Source organism: Cervus canadensis, chromosome 6, assembly GCF_019320065.1.
Source record: "Cervus canadensis isolate Bull #8, Minnesota chromosome 6, ASM1932006v1, whole genome shotgun sequence".
Lineage (NCBI taxonomy): Eukaryota > Metazoa > Chordata > Mammalia > Artiodactyla > Cervidae > Cervus > Cervus canadensis.
In genome coordinates this window covers 8,095,164-8,109,994 of record NC_057391.1, presented here as the reverse complement: position 1 = coordinate 8,109,994, position 14,831 = coordinate 8,095,164, and the positions used below count along the sequence as shown (strand labels likewise).

Genomic DNA, 14,831 nt, shown 5'->3' with positions numbered 1-14,831 from the left:
AAAAATGCTTTCTGAAACATATCTTTTTATAACCATTTTAGGTTGGTAATGGCTTAAAATCCAATGTGAACAAAGAATGTTAGGGCATTGGAAGTAGCTCTGACATTGGCCCATAGTTTTTCTCTGATTAAATGAAAGTGACACCAGTAGATTAGAATGAGACTAGGACAATTCACACTGCAATTGTGTTAGTTTAACTTTAACAATCTTTTAACACTCTTGTTTAAATGTAGCTGACATACCATAATTACAAATCTACAAGCCTTGATTATAGAATTTTACATCATGAATCTGTGGGGAAATTGTATTGATTTTTTTTTTTTTATAAAGCAAGGACCTTTCCCAAACTGTTGCATCTTCCCAAGTTTGTTTATATCCATACCTGTAATAAACAACTAGGTATGAGATATATATATATATATATATACACACACACACACACACACACACACATACACACACACACACATGTTGTATGGCAGGCATTAAAAAAGCACAGGCGGTAAGTAAAATTGCCACATTGTTAAACATATATGTAATACTGACTTACATTATGTGTGTGTATATATGCTGTTACATATTTTATATTGACCCAAAAGTGAAAACTATGGACGACACATGTACTTCATGATAAATATGAATGATTCGTGTGTTATGTGAAGATAGAGTTTTCTGCCATTAGTTGTACTTGTCTCTTGTTTGCCCCTTTAGTTGTAGTTGTGTATACTTACCCCTTTTGAAGTAATTATGGCTGAAAATAGGATGGACAGTATCTGGGAGAGGTTTAGGACATAGCCTTGTAAACTTTTCTTGTAAGCTTTAGTAACTTTTCATATTTTAGTGTTTTCTCCTCCTCTTCCACATCATAGGCCTTTGATGTGAGTTAAAGTAAGTTCAGCCAAAATGGCCAGCTTCCTACCTTGAAATTTAGCCAACTCTTTGGAATTTCTGTATTGTATCCAGTTCTCCAAAGTGGTGGTCAAAGTCATTGTCAAAATGGATTGCAGGTGGTCAGCTCTTCCCCACCTTCTGCCAGCTCCTTGGCAAACATAACTCTTAGGAGCTACACAGCTGTCGACCAGAGGTCTCTCTAAGCTGTAAAGGAAGAAAGCTACGGCCACTCCTGACCGTGGTTTTCTCAGCACAACCTGTGTTGTTCTGCAAGTTGAACATGGAAATGGAAGATCCTTTGACTCCTGTGTGTGTGTGTGTAGATATGTTCTGTGTTTTCATTGCGTTGTTTTGTTTGGTAGAAAATGTTTAAAATCTGTAGTAAGCCAGGTTGGAAATTTTTGTTAAAAATAGTAGTCCAGAAGTATTTATAATATAAATGCTTAGATGTGTGGTCTTCCTATTCCAACTTTCCATTTCCAAAATTCCAGCTGTGATGCTGTTTAATGTTTCCAAATAGAGCTCATTTTAAAATAACAATGACTGATCCAAAGATCACTTATTTAGCAGCCTCACTCAGAACCTGTCTTTGAAGCACTTGGTATGGTGTTGGCATATAGTATATGTTCAGTAGAAGTCTTTCCAGTGGACAAATTCATGTCTTATTCTATAAGGATTTTTTAAAATAATTTTGTAAGCTTTAAAAGAAAGTACTGATTTGGCTGTGCTGGGTCTTAGTTGCATCATGTGGGAGTCTTTGATCTTCACTGTGGCATGTGAACTCTTAGTTGCTGCATGTGGGATCTAGTTCCCTGACTGGGAATTGAACCCTGGCCCCCAGCTTTGGGAGTGCAGTCTTAGCCACTGGACCACCAGAGAAGTCCTTATATAAGGACTTTTTGACCTGATAAGCAGTAGGGAGCTATTGAATCAATTATGATGTCACAGCATTATAGTTACTATATCATTGCTGCAGTTGGAGTTAAGGAGATGGAAACCCAGGCTTCACTTACTACATTGGTGACCCTGAGCAAGTCACTTAACCTTTAAAAGCCCGAGTTTTTTTAGCTGGAAAATGGATTAATGATAGTATCTTTCTTGTTCTGTTGTTTGGAAAATTTTAAGGTAATCATGTAAAGCACTGAGCCCAATGCCTGACGTTATGTTCAGTGTATGTTAATATGTGTTCAGTGTTTATTAACTGTTGTCATCATCATCCTCATTCTGTAGATGTATAAACAGTGTAGTCTCTCCAGGAGAGACCCTGGAACTTCAGTTCAGTAGCTCATTTGTGTCCAACACTTTTTGTCCCCATGGACTGCAGCACGCCAGGCTTCCCTGTCCATCACCAACTCCTGGAGTTTACTCAGACTCGTGTCCATTGAGTCGGTGATGCCATCCAACCATCTCATCCTCTGTCATCCCCTTCTCCTCCTGCCTTCAATCTTTCCCAGCATCAGAGTCTTTTCCAGTGAGTCAGTTCTTCCCATCAGGTGGCCAGAGTATTGGAGCTTCAGCTTCAGCATCAGTCCTTCCAATCAATATTCAGGACTGATCTCCTTTAGGATGGACTGGTTGGCTCTCCTTGCTATCCACCGGACTCTCACAAGTGAGAGTACATGAGTACTGGAAAAACCATAGCCTTGAGTAGATGTACTTTGTTGGCACAGTAATGTCTCTGCTTTTGAATATGCTGTCTAGGTTGGTCATAGCTTTTCTTCCAAGGAGCAAGCGTCTTTTAATTTCATGGCTGCAGTCGCCGTCTGCAGTGATTTTGGAACCCAAGTCTGTCACTGTTTCCATTGTTTCCCCATCTATTTGCCAAGAAGTGATGGAACCGGATGCCATGATCTTCGTTTTTTGAATGTTGAGTTTTAAGCCAGCTTTTTCATTCTCCTGTTTCACTTTCATCAAGAGGCTCTTTAGTTCTTCACTTTCTGCCATAAGGGTGGTGTTATCTGCATATCCGGGTTTATTGATATTTCCCCCGGCAGTCTTGATTCCAGCTTATGCTTCATCCAGTCTGGCATTTCACATAATGTACTCTGCATATAAGTTAAATAAGCAGGGTGACAATATACAGTCTTGATGTATTCCTTTCCCAATTTGGAACCAGTCCATTGTTCCATGTCTGGTTCTAACTGTTTCTTCTTGACCTGTATACAGATTTCTCAGGAGGCAGGTAAGGTGATCTGATACTCCCATCTCTTGAAGAATTTTCCACAGTTTGTTGTGGCTCACACAGTCAGAGGCTTGGCCGTAGTCAATAAAGCAGAAGTTTTTCTGGAACTCTTGCTTTGTCTATGATCCATTGGATGTTGGCAATTTGATCTCTGGTTCATCTGCCTTTTCTAAATCCAGCTTGAACATCTATGAGTTCTTGGTTCACATAATGTTGAAGCCTGGCTTGGAGAATTTTGAGCATTACTTTGCTAGCATGTGAGATGAGTGCAATTGTGCGGTAGTGCAAAATGAGTGCAGTTTGCCTTTTGCATTTCTTTTTCTTGGGGATGGTCTTGATCACTGCCTCCTGTACAGTGTCATGAACCTCCATCCTTAGAACTTGGAACATGGGATTCCGTCCCTGAAACATGTCTTCTTTTAAACATTTTTTGGCTGTGCCACATGGCATATGGAATCTTAGTTCCCTGATTAGGGATCAAACCTGTGTCCCCTGCATTGGAAGCCCAGAGTCTTAACCACTGGACCACCAGGGAAGTCCCATGCTTTCTTTTAAATTGTGGGAAAAAAAAACTTATTTCTCATTTTCACTGATTGGCTCTAGAGAGAGAAGACAGGAGCATGAAACTTGTGTTTTGAATTGATCTCCAGGACTTGGTAGTGGCTGTTTGTCTTTAAATTGCTGAGGCGTTGATTCCCTGCTTTGAAGCCCCAGGAAAATGTCTCTGTTTATATCAGTGACCCCATATTTTTTAACACCTTAAAAAATACTGTATCAACTTCGTTTACATAATGTGTCAAAACCAGTTTCCCTCTCGTTGCACTTCCATACAGTTTATCTCAGGGAAGAGTAATCAAGTGAGTAGCAAGTTTTTAAGAGTCCTTATTCTGAAATCTATAAATGATTCACCACAACTGTCAGAAGATGTCCCTACAATTCTAATGCTAGATTATGGTTATTTTCAAACCCTCCTTAATATTTTTTAAACTAAGTTCCCTATTTGTTGTTGATATTCTTTTACCTGTGCTAAAGAAATATCTTACGGAGCCTTATGTGTGCACATGTGCTTTAACTTAGGGTTTATTTGTCTCCAAACAAGTAGGCATCTACTTTTTCACTATAAATGACCCTCAGTTTCTGAACCATACTAAAATGATATGCTTTTAATGTGCATCCATTGCCTGAAATACGTCTGTACTCTATGAAGCCTTTGAAGACCTGTAGGTTTACTGAAGTGTAAGTCATCTTAGATTACTGGTACAGTGCTTTCCATTTCAAACCTAGGATTTTAAGTTCTAAGGTCTCTGCACTATTTAAGATTTACAAAAATTTTCTTAAGGCCAAGCAGTTCTTTTTGTCTTTTTAGGGACCAAAGGGATGGTATATAATACATTGTTTATACTAAAATAGGCATTTAATACCTATTTGCAAATTGAGCCAAGGAATGGGGAAAACCAGAAAAGAAGTCAATTATATGAGGGGGAACAGCTCACATAATTGAAGTTTGCTTTTGTAACTAAAAGTGAGAGGCTGAAAAGAGAGAGATTGCTGAATACTCCAGTTACACTTCAAAAGAGCAATAAAATAGCTGCGGGTACTCAGTCTTCACTTAAAGACTTTTGTCAGGATAGTGTTTTTGTTAGAGAAATGAAAGATAAAATATGTTTATATCAAAGATTTCTTTAAAAGTTGACAACGTTGAAGGATTTTTTTACGCTGTAGTTTTAATTGGAGGATAATTGCTCTGCAGTTGTGTGTTGGCTGCTGGGCAACATGAATCAGCCATGAGTGAACAGACATCCCCTTCCTCCTGAGCCTCCCTTCCACCCTCACCCAGGACTTTTGGCAACTAGAAAGAAAGTCTGTTGTTGAAACATTTTCAATTACTAGTAAGTTTAATCTAAAAAACGTTTTGTAGTTTACCTAGAGCTAACCAGAGCACCATCTCCTTTTGATTCTAACTTACTAAAATTGTGTGTGTGGTGTAACTGCCTATTGATAAGTTAATTACATAAATAGACTCATCTATACCAGGATTTTTTTTGTGAAACCTAAGAAAAATAGTAACGATATAGGTAAATTGAAATCTCATTATGGGTAGTAGGTGATATTTCAGGGAAACTTAATGTGGCAAAATTTTGGGCCCAGTCCTTAAGGAATTTTTGTTCTATTAGACTTTACAGTGTATGTATATCTTAACATTTCTTCTTAGAATTGCAGGTATCTCGTATCTCTTTACATAAATCCCAAATCTTCAGCTTTCTCCTGAGCTTTAAACTCATTTTAAATTATTGACTTTATGCCCTTACTTTAGTATCCTCTGGTTTCAAACTTTATCTGACACTAAACTAATTATTTTCTCAAATGTGATCCTCTTCGTCTATTTTATGAAGAAAAAAAGTTATTTCATGTATGAGAAAAATCTAGAAAAAGCATAATAAACCTGAAATGAAACAATATAGTTACACTTGCTGGAGAAGGCAATGGCACCCCACTCCAGTACCCTTGCCTGGAGAATCCCAGGGACGGGGGAGCCTGGTGGGCTGCCGTCTATGGAGTCGCACAGAGTCGGACACGACTGAAGCGACTTAGCAGCAGCAGCAGCAGTTACACTTGCAGTGCCCTTTCTGAATTTGTTCCTTTTCTTCTTTGCCTTTAAGTAATTATTATTCTGCGTTTGATCTTTATCTTCCACACATTTGTTTTTTTGGTTGTGGTGCGCGTCATGTGGAATCTTTCCCACCTCGGTGCACGTCATGGTTCCCAGGATCGAGACCACGCCCTGTGCAGTGGCAGCTCAGAGTTTTAACCACCAGACCACCAGGGAAGTCCCTCCACACATGTTTTTAAACTTTTAGCTTATATGTAGGTATACATGAACCATATTAAAGTATTGTTCTGCACGCTTACCTGCCTTATGTAACATAAAATATACCTGGAAGGTACATAGGAAACTGGTCATGTTGGTTGTCCCTGGGAGAGAAGCTGTGTAGCTGAGGACAGGGGTGGGAGGAAGTTCTTGTCATTTTGAATCATGTATTACCTATCAAAATATAGATTCATTTAAAAATTATGAGTAGTGTCATATTGTAAGAATCTTTCTGTAACCTAGTTTTTGTGCATATTACTGTTCTTAAGATTTCTTCTTGTTGAAACTGTCAGCTCTAATTCATTCTCTTGTGTGAATTTGCTAGTTTTTTTTTTTTCCGTTCTCTTGTTGGTAAATATTTAGTTTTAACTTTTTCCAGTTTTACAAATGATGCTACAATGTACTTTTTTAAATATGGCTTTTAGTGCACATATATAATAGTTAGTGTAAGGCAGATTTTTATAAGGAATGGGCCCTGGATGGTTTACAGGTATATGAGAGTGTAGCTGTCCTTAATCTTCATGATGGCCAAGTATGGCCAAGAAGAGCCATGGACTATATGGGGGAAGAACCTTTCAGACAAGATGAACAGTTAATACAAAGGCTTGGAAAATAATGATTGGCCTGTTTGGGGAAGAACATCCAAGTGATAAAGGGGAGGAAGTGTAGGAGACACTTTCAGAAGTAGGAGGGAGAGGGTATAGATCCTACAGGGCCTATCTCATGTGAGGATTTGGACTCAGGTCTCAGGAGACATCACCACCTCTGCAGAAGTTTTCTGGCTGTCTCCTTTCTCTGTTTTCTTAAAGAACTATCTGTAATAGCCCCCTCTTATCCATGGGGGATATGTTCTTTGTTTGGAGTTGCGTGGGGGGTGTGGAAGAAAGGGAAGGAGGAAAGGACAAATGAATGTGCCTTACCTTGATCCCAACTGTTTGTTCTCACAGACTCTGTGCTTTCTTCTGTTCTAGCCCCTCAGTGGAAGAGTCACCACTTCTGTTGCAGGGCTTGCAGTAATTTAGGAGGCATTCCTGGAATCCATTCTTAGTGTTTTTCCTTTCTAGAAGCTTAGCTATACATGGTATACATAATATCCTGTAGAAAATGTTGCATACATGAACTTAGTAGTGTTAAATAGCCTTTTGTGGGACAGTTTATGAAGCTTAACACCCAAGTATGTATAGCTTTTTTCCCATGACTGCTGAGATCCTAGAAACTTGACTATAAATAACACCTTTGCAGTGTAACTGAGTCCCTAATTGGAGAATGCTTGAATTACATTGTGTTAACTTGGTTTCATGTTTACTTTAAATTTTTTCTGCCTCTTGCTTTCATGGAATATTATCAGCCATTAATGTATCTCTTCATGTTCCTGCTTCTAGTGCTTTGTACTTAGGTCTGTTTACATTTATCACTGTCTTTTTGCTACTCTTAACATGTTTTAGGGGAACTTAGACTGTTTCATTTATTTCTGAATAATGAAGTGAAAATAGAAATTGTCAGAAGTCTTGCCTTTTATTATTGCTTTACTTGAACTAGACTCTCTATAGCTATCATAATATTGTACATTCATCTCCTCTAGGATATAAGCTCCATGAAGGCAGGGATATATCCCCAGAGGCCTGACACAAAAAGGACTCTTGGTAAATATAAAATGAATGAATTTACTCGGTGACATTTTAAGTTCCTTGAAAACAGAAACAGTATCTCATTCTTCATCTCTCTTTAATATATTTAAACAGTCTTTTGAACAATTTTCAGTATAGACATGGCACAGAATTATCACTACATCTTAAATACTTACTTAAAGATAGATGCACAATGAAATATAAGTCTGTCACCCCTATCCATTAAGCACCTAGTTTTTCCCTCTTGGAGCCACTATTATTATTACTCATTTGTGTGTGTGTGTATCCTTCTAGAGATATTCAGTACCTGCATAAGTATTTACATTTATGTCTTTAAGAACAAATGATAGTTGGGCTCCACTCTGCAGGCCTGCAAAGCCTATACTTGCCCAGTTTCAAGGCCAAAGAAAGAGCCTGGAGTCAGCAACAGAGATATCAGTGGTGTATTGGACAGAGGGAATCTTACGTGTCTGAAGCAAGATCCTGGAGCGATACCTCACCATGTGTGGCAGATGGCAGGCAGGATGTGGTGGCAGTTTCCGTGAGGAGTGAGCGGGGTTTGGCAGTTCTGGGGAAATTGATGTCAGGTTGGCTCATCAGTTACCAGGGAAACTGGCAGAGGTGCATGCGCCTCACTGCCCCTTTGATAAGAACAGTCACTAGTTGGGGCCTTAGGCAAGTATATGGGAAGATCAGTCCTGTGGGCAGCATGTGGATGAAGCAGGCACTGGCTGAGCATAGCTTGGTATGTACAGAGAACAAGAGAACAGCCGTCTTGGGTGGCCTGACCGTACAGTTGTCCTCTCTGTAGACACTGTTTTTTAGCGTGTTCTATATGGACATACCACATTTTTTAAAAACCCAGTTTTCTATTAGTTTTCCCTGGTGTCTCAGACAGTAAAGAACCTGCCTGCAATGCCGGAGACCCAGGTTCAATGCCTGGGTTGGGAAGATCCCCTGGAGAAGAGAATGGCAGCCCAATCTAGTGTTCTTGCTGGGAAATCCCATGGACAGAGGAACCTAGTGGGCTGCAGTCCATGGGGTCGCAGAGTTGGACACGACTGAGCCAAACTAACACTTTATTTCACTTTTCTATTGATGAACTTCTATATTGTTTCCAGTATTTTATTCTGAAAAATACCTCAGTGAGTTTTCTTGTATGTGTGTAGTTTTACAAATGTGCAGATATATCTGTAGAATAAATTCATACAAGTGGAACTGTTGGTGTAGGGAAGGAGAAACTTTTTTCTGTTTGCTCCTAAACACTCTGGCTGGTACCCTGTATAAATTAGACGAAAGATTAACAAGGAAAAAAAAATTTATTAACACAAAAACACAGAGGAATATTCAATAATGAGTAACTCAAAAGGATGGTTAGAATTTGGCCTTACATAGCATCTTAACAAAAGAACAGTTAATTTGTAGAGAAAAGATAGTACAAGGGAAAGGGGCTTTGAGCCCCTAGCAGAGTACAAGGAGGTAAATATTGGGGAGATGACTCCTGAATGGTGAGGGCTGATCAGTAAAGTCTGTCGTGCAGATTCCTCTGGTTCTTCTCTGGGCTGGTAAGGCTCTAGAGTGATTCATCTGGTGATTAACTTCTGTCTTGTGGTAGAGAAGAGAGGGGAGACACCGTTACAGATTTATGTCCAGCTTTTAGGTAAGTGGGAGGGGGCAGATGACGTGTCTTGTATCTGCTTTTTCTCAGTTACCTTTAGCTCAAAATTACCCTTACGTTAAAGTGACCTGTTTTGGGGTGACATCTTCTGCTGCCATTCACGGGCTCAGGTGGCTTATGTGTTTAAAATTTTGAGAGATACTGGCAAGTTGCCCTCCAAAGAGGTTTATCTATTTGTAATTCCACTGATGACTTAATACAGTGTTTTGTTAATATGCAGTTTAATATTCTTTTGGTATGGAAAGAATTAAACTGTTGGGGAGGAAAATTTTTCCTCTACCCTTCAAAGATTCTTTCAGCTGGTCTAATAATTAAATTGACACGAGACAAATTATCAAGAGAAAATCCAATTTAACTTGGTATGTACAGGAACCCCACCTACCTGAGCATTTCCAAGACAGAATGGAAAAATGAGGCAAGCATGCCAGCCTGAGCTAAGGAACAGAACGGGGCCAGGGGCTTCACAGGAGAAGGGGTAGTTTATAGAACAATAATGAGGACAGATGTTTGGTAACTAGTTGTTTGCCCTGCCATGTAGATGGGTCACTCAGATAAAATATATTTTTGCTAATAATTCAGATTGTGGGGAAGACCCCCAATTTAAATTCTCCTTGGTAGTTAAGGGAGGGGCAGAAGTTTCTCTTGATCCGCAGGGTCTTCATTGCCTTTTAGCTCAAAACAATCCACGTGTCAAAGTGGCACATTTTAGGGAGGCTCATTCTGAACCCCTTCCGTCCCACCTTTGAAACCTCTCTGAGAAGTCTCACAGTCCAGAAGTTGAGTTGGTAGGTTACTTCACCTCACTCAGTCTCTTAGTCCTGACAATAAGTCAGTTCAGTTAAACAATTGCGTCTCATTTCAGGCCCTGGAGAAGGGCATGGCAACCCACTCCAATATTCTTGCCTGGGAAACCCCATGGACAGAGGAGCCTTGCAAGTTACAGTCCGTGGGGTCACAGAGTTGGACATGCTGAGTGACTAACACTTTGACTTTTCAAAGTCAGTCTTAGTTCCTTAAATCTGTTTGGTCACTATTTGAGTCAGTCTATGGACATTCTTAAACATGACATTCCAGCCAAAACCTTGGCAATATGACCAATGTTTCCAGTTATATCCTGTTATAAGTAGATCATATTCCTTTTGAATTTATGCAGATAAGTTTACTGCTAAGAAAATAAGAATATTCAGAGTTTCCAAATTCTGGAAGGATCAGATAGGGAGAAAGAAAGAAATGATTCAGTTCTCTTACAAAGGTATAATTTACCAAATCTTTAAGTCATAGTGAACTTAAGAGGAAAGGTTTTTTTTTATATCTGGAAAACAAAATGTTAGAAAACCAGCATGAGAAGTCTAAAAATTATGGTCATCCAGACTGGCTGAATGGATACAAAAACAAGACCCCTATATATGCTGTCTACAAGAGACCCACCTCAAAACAAGGGACACATACAGACAAAAATTCAAGGGCTGGAAAAAAATATTTCACGCAAACGGAGACCAAAAGAAAGCAGGAGTCGCAATACTCATATCAGATAAAATAGACTTTCAGATAAAGGCTGTGAAAAGAGACAAAGAAGGACACTACGTAATGATCAAAGGATCAATCCAAGAAGAAGATATAACAATTATAAATATGTATGCACCCAACATAGGAGCACCGCAATATGTAAGGCAAACGCTAACGAGTATGAAAGAGGAAATTAACAGTAACACAATAATAGTGGGAGACTTTAATACCCCACTCACAACTATGGATAGATCAACTAAACAGAAAATCACCAAGGAAACACAAACTTTAAATGACACAGTGGACCACCTAGACCTAATTGACGTCTATAGGACGTTTCACCCCAAAACAATCAACTTCACCTTTTTCTTAAGTGCACACGGAACCTTCTCCAGAATAGATCACACCTCGGCCATAAATCTAGTCTTGGTAAATTCAAAAAAATTGAAATCATTCCAGTCATCTTTTCTGATCACAGTGCAGTAAGATTAGATCTCAATTACAGGAAAAAAACTATTAAAAATTCAAACATATGGAGGCTAAATAACACGCTTCTGAATAACCAACAAATCATCGAAGAAATCAAAAAAGAAATCAAAATATGCATAGAAATGAATGAAAATGAAAACACAACAACCCAAAACCTATGGGACACTGTAAAAGCAGTGCTAAGGGGAAGGTTCATAGCATTACAGGCCTACCTCAAGAAACAAGAAAAAAGTCAAATAAATAACCTAACTCTACACCTAAAGCAACTAGAGAAGGAAGAAATGAAGAATCCCAGGGTTAGTAGAAAGAAATCTTAAAAATTAGGGCAGAAATAAATGCAAAAAAAACTAAAGAGACCATAGCAAAAATCAACAAAGTTAAAAGCTGGTTTTTTGAAAAAATAAAATTGACAAACCATTAGCAAGACTCATTAAGAAACAAAGGGAGAAGAACCAAATTAACAAAATTAGAAACGAAAATGGAGAGATCACGACAGACAACACTGAAATACAAAGGATCATAAGAGACTACTACCAGCAGCTCTATGCCAATAAAATGGACAACTTGGAAGAAATGGACAAATTCTTAGAAAAGTATAACTTTCCAAAACTGAACCAGGAAGAAATAGAAGATCTTAACAGAGCCATCACAAGCAAGGAAATCGAAACTGTAATCAGAAATCTTCTGGCAAACAAAAGCCCAGGACCAGATGGCTTCACAGCTGAATTCTACCAAAAATTTAGAGAAGAGCTAACACCTATCTTACTAAAACTCTTCCAGAAAATTATAGAAGGTAAACTTCCAAACTCATTCTATGAGGCCACCATCACCCTAATTCCAAAACCAGACAAAGATGCCACAAAAAAAGAAAACTACAGGCCAGTATCACTGATGAACATAGATGCAAAAATCCTTAACAAAATTCTAGCAATCAGAATCCAACAACATATTAAAAAAATCATACACCATGACCAAGTGGGCTTTATCCCAGGAATGCAAGGATTCTTTAATATCCACAAATCAATCAATGTAATACACCACATTAACAAATTGAAAGATAAAAACCATATGATTATCTCAATAGATGCAGAAAAAGCCTTTGACAAAATTCAACATCCTTTTATGATTAAAACTCTTCAGAAAGCAGGAATAGAAGGAACATACCTCAACATAATAAAAGCTATATATGACAAACCCACAGCAAGCATTACCCTCAATGGTGAAAAATTGAAAGCATTTCCCCTGAAATCAGGAACAAGACAAGGGTGCCCACTCTCACCACTACTATTCAACATAGTTTTGGAAGTGTTGGCCACAGCAATCAGAGCAGAAAAAGAAGTAAAAGGAATCCAGATAGGAAAAGAAGAAGTGAAACTCTCGCTGTTTGCAGATGACATGATCCTCTACATAGAAAACCCTAAAGACTCTACCAGAAAATTACTAGAGCTAATCAATGAATATAGTAAAGTTGCAGGATATAAAATTAACACACAGAAATCCCTTGCATTCCTATACACTAACAATGAGAAAACAGAAAGAGAAATTAAGGAAACAATACCATTCACCATTGCAACAAAAAGAATAAAATACTTAGGAGTATATCTTCCTAAAGAAACAAAAGACCTATACATAGAAAACTATAAAACACTGATGAAAGAAATCAAAGAGGACACAAACAGATGGAGAAATATACCATGTTCATGGATTGGAAGAATCAATATTGTCAAAATGGCTATTCTACCCAAAGCAATCTATAGATTCAATGCAATCCCTATCAAGCTACCAACGGTATTTTTCACAGAACTAGACAAAAATTTCACAATTTGTATGGAAATACAAAAAACCTCGAATAGCCAAAGTAATCTTGAGAAAGAAGAATGGAACTGGAGGAATCAACCTGCCTGACTTCAGACTCTACTACAAAGCCACAGTCATCAAGACAGTATGGTACTGGCACAAAGACAGAAATATAGATCAATGGAAACAGAATAGAAAGCCCAGAGATGAATCCACGAACCTATGGACACCTTATCTTTGACAAAGGAGGCAAGGATATACAATGGAAAAAAGACAACCTCTTTAACAAGTGGTGCTGGGAAAACTGGTCAACCACTTGTAAAAGAATGAAACTAGAACACTTTCTAACACCATACACAAAAGTAAACTCAAAATCGATTAAAGATCTAAATGTCAGACCAGAAACTATAAAACTCCTAGAGGAGAACATAGGCAAAACACTCTCCGACATGAATCACAGCAGGATCCTCTATGACCCACATCCCAGAATATTAGAAACAAAAGCAAAAATAAACAAATGGGACCTAATGAAACTTAAAAGCTTTTGCACAACAAAGGAAACTATAAGTAAGGTGAAAAGACAGCCCTCAGATTGGGAGAAAATAATAGCAAATGAAGAAACAGACAAAGGATTAATCTCAAAAATATACAAGCAACTCCTGCAGCTCAATTCCAGAAAAATAAATGACCCAATCAAAAAATGGGCCAAAGAACTAAACAGACATTTCTCCAAAGAAGACATACAGATGGCTAACAAACACATGAAAAGATGCTCAACATCACTCATTATTAGAGAAATGCAAATCAAAACCACAATGAGGTACCATTACACGCCAGTCAGGATGGCTGCTATCCAAAAGTCTACAAGCAATAAATGCTGGAGAGGGTGTGGAGAAAAGGGAACCCTCTTACACTGTTGGTGGGAATGCAAACTAGTACAGCCACTATGGAGAACAGTGTGGAGATTTCTTAAAAAACTGGAAATAGAACTGCCATATGACCCAGCAATCCCACTTCTGGGCATACACACTGAGGAAACCAGATCTGAAAGAGACACGTGCACCCCAATGTTCATCGCAGCACTGTTTATAATAGCCAGGACATGGAAGCAACCTAGATGCCCATCAGCAGACGAATAGATAAGGAAGCTGTGGTACATATACACCATGGAATATTACTCAGCCATTAAAAAGAATTCATTTGAATCAGTTCTAATGAGATGGATGAAACTGGAGCCCATTATACAGAGTGAAGTAAGCCAGAAAGATAAAGACCAATACAGTATACTAATGCATATATATGGAATTTAGAAAGATGGTAACGATAACCCTATATGCAAAACAGAAAAAGAGACACAGAAGTACAGAACAGACTTTTGGACTCTGTGGGAGAAGGCGAGGGTGGGAGGTTTCAAGAGAACAGCATCGAAACATGTATACTATCTAGGGTGAAACAGATCACCAGCCCAGGTTGGATGCATGAGACAAGTGCTCGGGCCTGGTACACTGGGAAGACCCAGAGGGATTGGGTGGAGAGGGAGGTGGGAGGGGGGATTGGGATGGGGAATACATGTAAATCCATGGCTGATTCATGTCAATGTATGACAAAAACCACTATAATATTGTAAAGTAATTAGCCTCCAACTAATAAAAATAAATGAAAAAAAAATTAAAAATTATGATCATCCTTATTAGCACATTTAATCTCTTATAATTAATTGTTGATCTTCATCTTGGGTTAGCAGCTTTATAAATCATTTTCCATTAAAGTTTTAGAAAATTTTACCCAGTT

At 38.4% G+C, this 14,831-nt stretch overlaps 1 protein-coding gene and 1 long non-coding RNA gene across 3 annotated transcripts in view; both read left to right on the top strand.

Moving 5' to 3' along the window:
- Nucleotides 1-14,831, top strand: part of TBCA (tubulin folding cofactor A) — an 81,991-nt gene that overhangs the window by 6,524 nt on the left and 60,636 nt on the right. The window lies entirely within an intron of this gene.
- Nucleotides 1,821-10,737, top strand: LOC122442997. The gene is made up of 3 exons (XR_006269863.1): nt 1,821-1,832; nt 1,923-1,925; nt 9,705-10,737. It is a non-coding gene; the product is annotated as an uncharacterized LOC122442997 (long non-coding RNA).